The 12,149-nt window shown below is 44.1% G+C and overlaps 1 long non-coding RNA gene across 1 annotated transcript in view; it reads right to left on the bottom strand.

Moving 5' to 3' along the window:
• The window catches only part of LOC140472435 (uncharacterized), a 33,681-nt gene that overhangs the window by 17,526 nt on the left and 4,006 nt on the right, over nt 1-12,149 (bottom strand). Inside the window, exons 2-3 of the long non-coding RNA XR_011957641.1 lie at nt 11,307-11,389; nt 9,450-9,549 (exon numbers count right to left, since the gene is read on the bottom strand). This is a non-coding gene — a long non-coding RNA (uncharacterized lncRNA). The remainder of the gene's footprint in view (nt 1-9,449; nt 9,550-11,306; nt 11,390-12,149) is intronic.

Raw genomic sequence — 12,149 nt, 5'->3', positions numbered from 1 at the left:
ACCTCCCATTTGCCTGTAGCCCTCCAAATCCTTCATTAAAAAAGTTAAATCCCAAATTTATTTTGACAATAACTACTGAATCTGCATCCAGCTGTCGGTCAAACTGTTCCAGATGCTCAGAACGTAGTGAGTAAAATAATCTTCGCATTTTTAACCTGCATTATTTGCCAGTTACCTGAAGGTAGTTACTAAAAATTGTGACGTTAATAATTTCTCCCTCTGTCTCTCTGTAAATTAAATATACTGGATTCAAGTCTGCTCCTGGTCAAAATCACTGCCTAGCCTTCTCAACTCCAAGGAGAATTATCTGACCTTCTGCTAACTCTCCATAAAAGAGATACCCATCCTAATTTTAGTAGTGCCATAAAGATGTACAGCAGAGAAACAGAACCTTCGATCCAACTTGTCCATGCCAACCAGATATCCTAAATTAATCTCATCCCATATGCCAGCTCTTGGCCTATATTCATCTAAACCTTTGCTAATCACGTACAACATCTCAAAAGCATAATTTGGTAATTGTACCAGCATCCACACTTCTTTTAGCAGCTCATTACATACACATACGATGTTCAGCTGAAAACATTGCCCCTTAGATCCCTTTTAAATCTTTTCCCTCACACCTGAAGCTTGTGCCCCCAAGCATTGGACTCACATATCCTGGGAATAAGACCCTGGGATTTCACCCTATCCATGCCCCTCACAATTGTATCTGATGCTCCAGGGAAAACAGCCCCAGCCTATTCACCCTCTACCTATATAGCTCAAACCCTCAACCCTGACAACATCTTTGTGGATCTTTTCCGAGCCCTTTCATGTTTCACAATATCATTCTGATAGCAGAGAGACCAGGACTGAAAGCAGAATTCCAGAAGTGGCTGAATCAATGTGCTGTGCAGCCGCAAAATGACGTCCCAACTCCACTACTCAATGCTCTGACCAGTAAAGGCAAGTACACCAAACACCTTCACTACCCTGTCTATGCTTCCGCTTTCAAGGAACTATGAACCTGAACTCCAAGGTCTCTTTGTTCAGCATCACTCCCCAGGAGCTTCCCATTAAGTATATAATTCCTGCCCTAATTTGCTTTTCCAAAATGGAGCACCTCACATTTATCTGAAATAAAAACGATCTGACACACCTCAGCCCATTTGATTGAACTCCCATTGTACTCTGAGGTCACCTTCGCTGTCCAGTGCGCCTCCAATTTTGAAGTCCACTGTAAACCGACGATCTATACCTCATATATTGACATAGAAATCATCGATATAAATGATGAAAAGTAGTGGACCCAGCACTGATCCTTACACCATATTGCTCATCACAGGCCTCCAGTCCGAAAAGCACTATCCTCCGTCTCCAACCTTCCAGCCAATTTGTATCCAAATAGCTGGTTCTCTCTGTATCCCATGGTGTCTAACTTGCTAACCAGGCTGTTATGTGGAACCTTTTTGAAAGTCTTTCTGAAGTCCAAGTTAGTGATTTATGGACAAAGCCATGCTGACTATCCCTAATCACTTCATGCCTTTCCAATTACATATAAACCTGTCCTTCAGAATTCCTTCCAACACCTTGTCTGCCACTAACTTTAGGCTCACCAGTGTATTGTTCCCTGGCCTTTCCTCATCACCTTTCTCAAATAATGGCGCCTGTCTTGCAGCACCTCACCTGTGGCTGTCGGTGATAGAAATATCTAAGCGAGGGGCACGGCAATCACTTCCGTAACTTCCCACAAAGATTTGGGATACACCTGATCAGTTCCCACAGATTTACTCAGCTTTATGTATAAGACATCCAGTACAACCTCCTCTAATATGGATAGTTGTCAAGTTATTACTATTTATTTCTCCAAAGTCTCTAGCTTCCATATTCTCTTTCAGTAAAAGCTGACATGAAATCCTCAGATAGTAGCTCTCTCACCTTCTGTGGTTCCAGAGACAGCCTTGTTGATCTTTGAGGGTCCGTACTCTCTGCCTGGTTACTCTTTCGTCCTTAAGTGTTTTGTAGAATCTCTTTGGATTGTCCTTAAACCTCTTTCCCCCCAAAGCTATCTCATGTATCCTTTTTGCCCTCCCGTTTTCTTTCAAGTGTACTCCTACTGCCCCTATAGTCAGAGGGATTCACTCAAACTCAGCTGTCTGTCCGTGCCATCTCCCTCCATCATCCTTTTGACCAGACCGTCAATTTCTCTAGACACACAGCATTCTCTACATCTACCAGACTTGGCCGTAACAGGAACAGACTGTCTATGTACTCTTGTTGTCTCATTTTCACAGGCCTATGGAGTCAATGGCAAATGAGGACATGGAAACTGTCATTCTCAGTAAAGAGGTAGTGTTGGGAAAGATAACAGCCCAAAGGTACATGGGTCTCCTGGTCGTAATGGAATGCATCCCAGGGGACTAAAAGAGATGGTGAAGAGTCTATTGTCCTTCCTTGCTAGAGGGATGGTTATGCTGCAGCTGTACAGGATGCTGGTGAGGCCACACCTGGAGTACTGTGTACAGGTTTGGTCTCCTTACTTCAGCAATAATGTACTGACACTGAAAGGGGTGCAGAGGAGGGTCACTAGTTTGAGTCGGGAGTTGAGAGGGTTGTTCTATGTGGAGAGACTGAATACACTGGGACTATACTTGTTGGAATTTAGAAGAATGGGAGGCTGTATTGGAAAAAATAAAATGAAGAAGGGAATAGATAAGATAGAAGCAGGGAGGTTATTTCCATTAGGGGGCGGGTCAACCTAGACAGCATGACGTCAAAATAAGAGGTTATCTGATTTAGGACAGAGTTGAGGAGGAACCTCTTCAGTGAAAGGGTTATGAATCTGTGGAATTCCCTGTTGAGTGTAGCAGTTGACATTATCAACTTGAATGTCTTTAAGGCAAAATGTAGATTTGCAAACAGCAAAGGAATTAAGGGTTATGGTGAGAGAGCAGGAATGTGGAGCGGAGGCCATGAAAAGATCAGCCCTGATCTTATTGAATGGTAGTGCAGGCTCGAGGGGCCAGATGGCCTACTCCTGCTCCTATTCCTTCTGTTCTTATGTTCCCACTTTCCAGCCGTCCCTTCACCTGGGGGTTGCAAAAAAAATTGAAAGTTCTCGCCTTGTACCGTCGTAATTCATCATTGTCCAATTTTGAACACCAACTTTTAGATCTGGTCTATTATTTTCTGCAACTATTTTAAAACTAGTTGAATTATCGTCAGAGAATCCCAAGTGTGGAAACAGGGCATTCGGCCCATCACATCCACACTGACCCTCAGAGCCTTTTATCTTACCCCTGTAACGCTGCATTTCTCATGGCCAATCCACCTAGCCTGCACATCCCTGAAAACTATGGGCAATTTCACATGGCCAATCCACCCAACCTGCACATACCTGAACAATATCGGCAATTCAGCCTGGATTATCCACCCAATCTGCACATCTTTGAACCTTGGGAGGAAACCAGAGCACCCGGGTGAAACCCACACAGACAACCTCAATAAGGTGATCATCCTGTCCTTATTTCCCAGTTCCACCCAAGTAATTTCAACGGGCGAACTCCCATGAATATCTTCCATAAGCACAACAATGTTATCCCTAATCAAAAACACCAATCCAACTACTCTCTTACATCTCTTCCCTGGAACATTAAGCTACCTGTCCTGTCCAAACTAAGCCACGTTTCTGTAGTACCTACTATATCCCAGTCCCTTGTTCAAAACCTTATCTTAAGCTCATCTGCTTTCCCTGTCAAACCTCTTGCATTGAAATAACTGCAGTGCAGTGCTATCAAAAGGACAGACTGATGGGCAGAGGGTGTGGAATGGCCCTGTTGGTGAGGGATGACATTCAGTCCCTTGCGAAGGGGGAGACACAGAATCAGGAGACGTAGAGTCAGATTGCAGGGTGGCTAATGTTGTCCCACTTTTCAAGAAAGGTGGGATAGAGAAAACAAGGAATTATAGACCGGTTAGCTTGATGTCAGTGGTGAGAAAGATGCTGGAGTCAATTATAAGATATGAAAGTATGGCTCCTTTGGATAGCAGTAATAGGATTCGTCAGAGTCAGCATGGATTTACAAAGGGGAATATATTGACTGTGATTGAAAATCGGCTGGCTGACAGGAAGCAAAGAGTAGTGATAAACGTTTCCTTTTGGAATGGCAGGCAGTGACTAGTGGGGTATGACAAGGTTCGGTGCTGGGACCGCAGCTGTTTACAATATACATTAATAATATAGATGAACATATTAAAAGTAATATTAGCAAATTTGCTGATGACACAAAGCTGGGTGGCAGGGTGAAGTGTGAGGAGGATGTTATGAGAATACAGGTTAACTTGGACAGGCTAGGCGAGTGGACGGATGCATAGCAGATGCAGTTTAATGTGGATAAATGTGTGGTTATCCACTTTGGAAGCAAGAACAGGAAGGCAGATTACTATCTAAAAGGAGTCATGTTTGGTAAAGAAGAAGTACACCGAGATATATGTATTCTTGTACATCAGTCAATGAAAGCAAGCATGTAGGTACAGCAGGTAGTGAAGAAAGCTCACTGCATGCTGGCCCTCATATCAAGAGGAATTGAGTATAGGAGCAAAGAGGTACTTCTGCAGCTGTACAGGGCCCTGTTAAGACCGCACCTGGAGTATTGCGTACAGTTTTGGTCTCCACATTTGAGGAAGAGCATTGTGGCTATTGAGGGAGTGTTGGGTAGGGTCACAAGGTCAATTCCCGGAATGGCGGTATGATCATACGTTGAAAGATTGGAGTGACTGAGCTTGTATACACTCGAGTTTAGAAGTCTGTGAGGGGATCTGATTGAGACCCCCAAGATTATTAAAGGGTTGGACATTCTGGAGGCAGGAAGCATGTTTCAACGGATGGGTGAGTCCAGAACCAGAGGACACACTTTAACAATAAGGGAGAGGCCATTTAGAACAGAGTTGAGGAGAAATGTCTTCACCCAGAGAGTAGTGGGTTTATGGAATGCTCTGCCCCAGAAGGCAGTGGAGGCCAAGTCTCTGGATACTTTCAAGAAAGAGATGGATAGAGCTGTTAAAAGGTAATGGAATCAAGTGTTACGGAGATAAGACAGGAACAGGATACTAATTGTGGATAATCAGCCATGATCATAATGAATGGTGGTGCTGACTCAAAAGGGCAGAATGGCCTATTCCTGCACCTATTATCTATTGTACCTTGTCAGTCCTACCTCATTCTGTACCTTGCCCTTGCCTGTCTAACTTCTCAACTGTACCCGCCTCAGACTTACCTCCTTTCTCACTATCTCTTTAGGCTTACCCACATGCCCTCACTGGTTTAATGTCTCCCGAGTAGCACTAGCAAATCTCCCTGCTTGGATATTAGACACCTTCCAATTCAGGTCTAATCCATCTTTTTTATGCACGTCAATTCTACCCCAGCAGAGATTCCAATGATCCAAAAACGTGAATCCTTCTCCCCTGTATCAGATCCTTGGCCACGCATTCATCTGCTCTACCCTGCTATTCCCACTTATGTCATTGGTACCAGTGTACAGCGACCTCCCACTGATCATTCTCCCCTTTCAGAATATTCTGCACCCTCGGAGCCATCCTTCACTCAGACAGTAAGGAGGCACCACCCCATTCTGATGTCTCACTGTTAGCTACAGAAACTGCAGTCTGTGCTGTAGACTAGAGAGCCCCCTATCACCATCGATCGCGTGGAACCTGATATACCTCACATTACACTCGTAACTTGGCTGTCAGTGCGATATTCCCCTGAGAGTCTGTGACCCCTGACGCTTCCCAAAATAGTACACTTGTTTGAGATGGAAATAACCACAGGACACTCCTGCACTACTTGCCCTCAACTCCTCCCTTTCCGAGAGGAAACCCATCTACCTGACTGGATCGGCAGTTTTCCTACCTTTCTGATACTGCCACCTATCACACCCCCCGGCTCCTGTAAATTCTTCATTACCTTTAACCATCGCTCCATCTGATCCATGAAATCCTACAGGATTTGCATCCTCACTTCCTGCAGACAATCAGGATCATTGAAACTTTCCTTAATCTCCTATGTCCAACTGGAAGAGCACATCACTGTACAAATGGCCATCTCCGCACCTGAACAGTCCACAGACTCAGAAAAAGGCACACAGTCTTACAGCTTTACAACACACGACTCGAGAATAAATTAGGACCAATATTTTGTATTTAAAAACTTAATCAAAGTATAAGATGTGTATTTAAAGAAATAAACCGTCGCCCTACTGAATGTTGTAGCTCTACTAAAATAAAACAGACGAAGATTTATCTTTGAAGAGACTGAAACCTACCGAGCTGTGAGTCACAGATGAACAGCACTAAACAGAACCTTTGGTCAAATCTGTCCATGCCGACCAGATATCTGAACCTAATCTTATCCCTCTTGCCAGCACCTGGGCCATATGCCTCTAAATCTTTCCTATTCATGTCAAGTATCCAAATGCCTTTAAAATGCTATAACTGTCAGCCTCCACCACTTCTTCTGGCAACTTATTCCATACACGCACCACTCTCTGCATGAAAAAGTTGCTCCTTAGTTCCCTTTTATATCTTTCCCCTCTCACCCTCAACCTATGCTCTCTATTTCTGGACTCTCCTACTCAGGGAAAAGACCTTGTCTGTTTACCCTATCCATGCTACTAATGATTTTATAAACCTCTATGGAGGTCATCCCTCAGTCTCTGATGCTCCAGGGAAAGTAAGCCCCAGCCTTTTTGCTCTCTTCCTGCAGCTCAAGCCCTCCAACCCTGGCAATATCCTTCTAAATCTTTTTTGAACCCTTTCAAGTTTCACAACATCCTTCCGAATGGCGGAGAACAGAATTGCACACAATACTCTAAAAGAGGCCTAACCAATGTGCTATACATGACCTTCCAACTTCTGTACTCAATGCTCTGATCAATAAACGAATGTATTCCAAACACTTTCTTCAATATCCGATCGACCTGCAACTCTACTTTCAATGAAAAATGAACCTGCACTGCAAGATATCTTTGTTCATCAATACTATCTAGGAATTTGCCACGAAGTGTATCAGTCCTGTTAAGATTTGTTTTTCCAAAATGCAGCACGTCACATTTATCTGAATTAAACTCCATCTGCCACTTCTCACCCATCTGAACAACATCCTGTTGTAATCTGAGGTAACCCTCTTCACCGTCAACTATACCTCCAATTTTGGTATCATCTGCAAACTTACTAACTATACCTCCTATGTTCATATCTAAATCATATATATGTAAACGACGAAAAGTAGTGGACCCAGAACCGATCCTTGCGGCACTCTACTGGTCACATGCCTCCAATCTGAAAAACATCCCTCTACCACCACCCTGACTTCTACATTTGAGCCAATACTGTATCCAAACGGCTAGTTCTCCCTGTATTCCATGAGATCTAACCTTGCTAACCAATCTTCCATGGGGAACCTTGTCGAGCGCCTTACTGAATTGCATTGATCATGTCCACCTCTCTGCCCTCATCAATCCTCTTTGATACATCTTCAAATAACTCAATCAATTTTGAGAGACATGATTCCCACGCACAGTCATGCTGACTATCACTAATCAGTCCTTGCTTTTCAGAATACATGCGCATCTTGTTCCTCAGGATTCCCTCCAACAACTTGCCCAGCATCAATGTCAGGCTCACCGGTGGATCGTCCCCTGGGTTGTCCTTACCACCTTTCTTAAATAGCGGCACCACGTTAACCAACCTCTAGTCTTTCAGCATCTCACCTGTGATAATCGAGGATACAAATCTCTCAGCAAGAGGCCCAGCAATCACATTTCCAGCTTCCCAGAGTTCTCAGGATCACCTGATCAGGTGCTGGGGATTAACCAAGTTTATGGGTTACAAGACACCCAGCACGTCCTCCTCTGTAAGATGTCGACATCTATTTCCCCACTTTCTATATTGCCCATGTCCTACTCCACAGTAAACACTGATGCAAAACATTCAGTTAGTATCGCTCCCATTTCCTGCGGCTCCATGCGTAGGCTACCTTACTGATCTTTGAGGAGCCCTATTCTCTCTCGAGTTACCCTTTTGTTCTTAATGTATTTATAAACACCCTTGGGATTATTCATAACCCTATTTGCCAAAGCTATCTCATGTCCCCTTTTTGCCCTCCTGATTTCCCTCTGAAGTATACTCCTACTGTCTTTAATGCTCAGGGTTTTTTTTTGGATTTTTGGATTGAAATAAATGCAAAATATTACATATTGATAAAACAAACACTAATTAAAAACAGGGCCTCGAGTAGTGATATGGAACAAAGAGGCCGAGGGGTTCGGGTCTTTCAAGTCTGTGTCACATGCAGACAGGGTGGTTAAGAAGGTGCTTAGCACACTTGCCTTCATTGCTCAGACCTTTAAGTACAAGAGTTGGGACGTTATTTTGGATGTTGGGTAAGCCTTTTCTGGAATTCTGTGTCCAGTTCTGGTCGTGCTGATATCGGGAGGACATTACGTAGTTGAATCGGATTCAGAAGATATTTACCAGGATGTTGATGGGAATGGATAGTTTGAATGATAAGCAGAGGCGGGGTGGCTGCGACTTCTTTCACTGGCGCGCAGGAGGCTTAGCAGTGACCTTATTAGACGTTTCTCAAATCGTGGAGGGTTGGTATCAGTAATGTGAACAGGCGTCCTTACCAGGAAGGGACACGATTCAAGACTGAGTACATACATTTTAAGGTGACAGCAGAACAGCTTTAAAAAGGAGTTCGGAATTTTTTTTAAATTTTTCTTCACATAATGGTTTGTGTGAGGAATGAACTATCAGAGGAAGTGGTAGTTGTGAATCAAATTACAATTTTAGGGTGACACAGTGGCTCAGTGATTAACACTGCTGCCAGGGCCCCAGGTTCGATTCCAGCTTTGGTCAACTGTCTCTGTGGGCCTTGCACATTCTCCCAGTGTCTGCATGGGTTTCTTCCAGGTCCTCCAGTTTCCTCCCTAATGAGAGAGCAGCCCGATGGTCTGGCAGGACAATGCTGCCTTTACCTTTTACACAGTGATGCCACTGTGTCTCTGGGATGGGAAGAGGGAATGCCGAAGGTGGTGGATGGGACACTACTCAGGCACAATGCTTTGTCCTTGAGGATGTTCACTTTCGTTAATAGTGTTGGGTGCTGCACTGATGCAGGCAAGTGGAGAATGTTCAAACACAATCCTGATGTGTGCCTTTTCGACAACAAAGAGACATTGGGGAATCAGGGGTTTGGGGAAACTGAGATTGTTCTCCTTGTAGCAAAGGCAATTAAGAGGAGCTGTGAAAGAGTGGTTTAGAAAAGTTACATGTTGTAATAATAAACCTTATACCCATCAGCTCATTATACAAGGATTACAGGACACACATTAAAGGTTTGGGAAGATTCAAAGGAGAACTTTTATGCATCAAATGGGATTCAGATGGAATACAATACTCACACACAATGTAAATATCCAGGTCCTGATGAATTGACTAATTCAATCAGAGTTAGGTGTTACAATCACTGAGATTACCATCTGAATGTCCACCTGTAGTATCCTGTAATACAAGTTTATAAAATCCATCACTGTCAGTTCAGGTTAGAAACTCACACCATCCCTTCCTCCTGGCCCAGGATGACTGGACACATTACCCCTTGTGGAGGTCAGCAGTCAGTTCAGGTGGAAATCTATGTGGGTTTCTAGGAGTTTCCACCTTGGAATTTCATGTGATTGAACAGGGCAGATCTTTGACACATGGGACTGAATATTACAAGAGTCAGTGAGATGTGTAGAGCAGGATTTGCTTCATTTTTACCCTTCCGTGTTGCTGCTGTGGTTCATCAATAAGACATGGGGGGTGAAAGGCTCATGCAGCTCGATGGGCAAGTTGCCTCCATGCTGACCAATGGGCAGCAAACTCCTCCCATAGAGTATCTCAAAGAACAGAGCAACTCTGCATGCTTCACACTGCCCAGTGCTCCCAGTAAATGTTTAGAAGAATGGGGGAGGGGGGGGGGCGGCTCCTGGAAACGGCATAACTGTAAAGTTCTAAGAGGATTGTGAAGAGGGAGAGATGCACAGGAGAAGGGGGCAACAAGTTGTCAGATGAAGTATAATTTGGGAAAAAGTGATTTCGGTCATTTTGGAGGGGAGAATAGGAGAACAGAGTGCTATTTACATGGTGAAAACTGTAGAAAACTGCACCACAAGGGATCGGGGGGGGGGGGGGGGTAATTGTGCAGAAAACATTGAAAGCTAGCAGATTCTGTGTCAGTCATGAAATCAAGGGTTCATTTCAGATTCATCAAGTTTAAGGTAACACTGACACGGGTATGGGGTTTCAGTCGCAATGGAGGTGGGGTGAGGTGGAGACAACCAATATTTTAGAGATTGGAATTCTTGGTGTTTGTGATTGCGTAGATGTCTGATCAGAAGGTCACCTTGGGGTGACAGATATGACAGCAATGTTGTGAAGAGTGCAGTTCTGCCTCAGACTGCACCCAGTGAGAGGGAGTGGCTGAGCAGTAAGGGAAAGGAATTTGTAATAGCAACTGAAAATAATGGGTTTAACATAACATTGTTTCATTGGAGGAAATTGCAGCTAATCGAGTAGTGAGAATGTGATAAGCAGTTTGGTAACTGAGTAACAGTGGAGCAAAGGAGAGGGATGGTGGGGAGGGAGAACAGGACATCGTCAGTGTACATGTGAAATCTCACACTGTGCTTTTGGACGATGTCACCTCCTGGTAGTGCGTAGGTGATAAACAGGAGGGATCAAGGATAGATCCTTGAGGGACACCAAATACAAGGAATTCAGAAGGGAAAGGGAGAGAGGAGATGGAGCAGGATTTACAAACGACGGCGAGATCAAATGTTAGTTTTTTTGCAGAATGGATGAGAAGGACATAACCAGAAAAGACAGACAGACATAACAAGGAACAATACCTGTGAATTGGGGAGGGGGAGTGATGAGGAGGAAACAGAGTTGGAATGTCTGTCATTTAGCGAGACGAGTAAAAGATCAAGATGAGCTCTGATAAGGCTTGAGAAGAGACTGGAGAAAGATGTAAGTTTGGGACAAAAATCAGGAACACCACGTGAGGCAGTTTGTCTTGGTGGGCTAGTGGGAGGGAGGGAAGCAGCAGAAGCAACTATCGGATTGTCTCAGTCTTAGTGACAGAGAAACTCAATGTGCTCCTTGCTCTTCTTGTTGGACGGAAGGATGAAGGAGACAGGGTGATGGACACAGGATGATGGACAGTTTTACAAAGAAACAAAACCAGGGTTAGTGATATTTAAAATGAGTGAACAAACCTAATGTATTTAACTTTTATCCAGAATATTAAAATGTACAAATGAAGTCCTTGTTCGAATCCCAGCTCGGCAGATGGTGGAATCTGAATTCAAGAAAAAAATAACTGGAATTAGGAATCTCCTGATCTCCATGGAACTATTGTCAATGGCGAAAAAATTCCTGCCAACCTGACAGTCGCCCAACAAGCTACTCACTGTATTAATCACTGCAAAGTCTCAACAAAGGAATGAAACTGGATGGACCACTTGGCATTTAACAAGGCATTAGGAAATACAACCACAGAATCAGCCCTCTCGACTCTGCAACATCCTGCTCACTAACATCTGTTTTTTTTTGTGCCAAAACTTGGCAAGTTGTCTCACAGACTAGTCAAGGAACAGCCTGGCATAGTCATACTCACAGAGTAACCCCTTACAGATAATGGCCAGACACCACAATAACCATCCTTAGATATCAAGAGTGTGATGATGGAAAAGCACAACAAGTCAGGCAGCATCTGAGGAGAAGGAAAATCGACGTTTCGAGCCTAAGCCCTTCATCAGCCTGACCTGCTGTGCTTTTCCAGCACCACACTCTTGACTCTGATCTCCAGCATCTGCAGTCTTCACTTTCTCCTGAAATCTCTGGATATGTCCTGTCCCACCAACAGGACAGACCAGGCAGAGGTGATGGCACAGTGGTGTACACACAGGAACCATTTGCCTTGGGAGTACTCAGCATTGACTTTGGACACCAGGAAGTCTCATGGCTCCTGCTGAGTACCACGTACCGTGCTCCCACGGCTGATGAATCAGTGCTCCGCCATGTTGAACAACACTTGGAGGAAGCACTGAGGCAATAAA

Source organism: Chiloscyllium punctatum, unplaced genomic scaffold (genome assembly GCF_047496795.1).
Source record: "Chiloscyllium punctatum isolate Juve2018m unplaced genomic scaffold, sChiPun1.3 scaffold_326, whole genome shotgun sequence".
Taxonomy (NCBI): Eukaryota; Metazoa; Chordata; class Chondrichthyes; order Orectolobiformes; family Hemiscylliidae; genus Chiloscyllium; species Chiloscyllium punctatum.
Note: the sequence above shows the minus strand (reverse complement) of the source record. Positions and strands in the feature narration are given on the sequence as shown.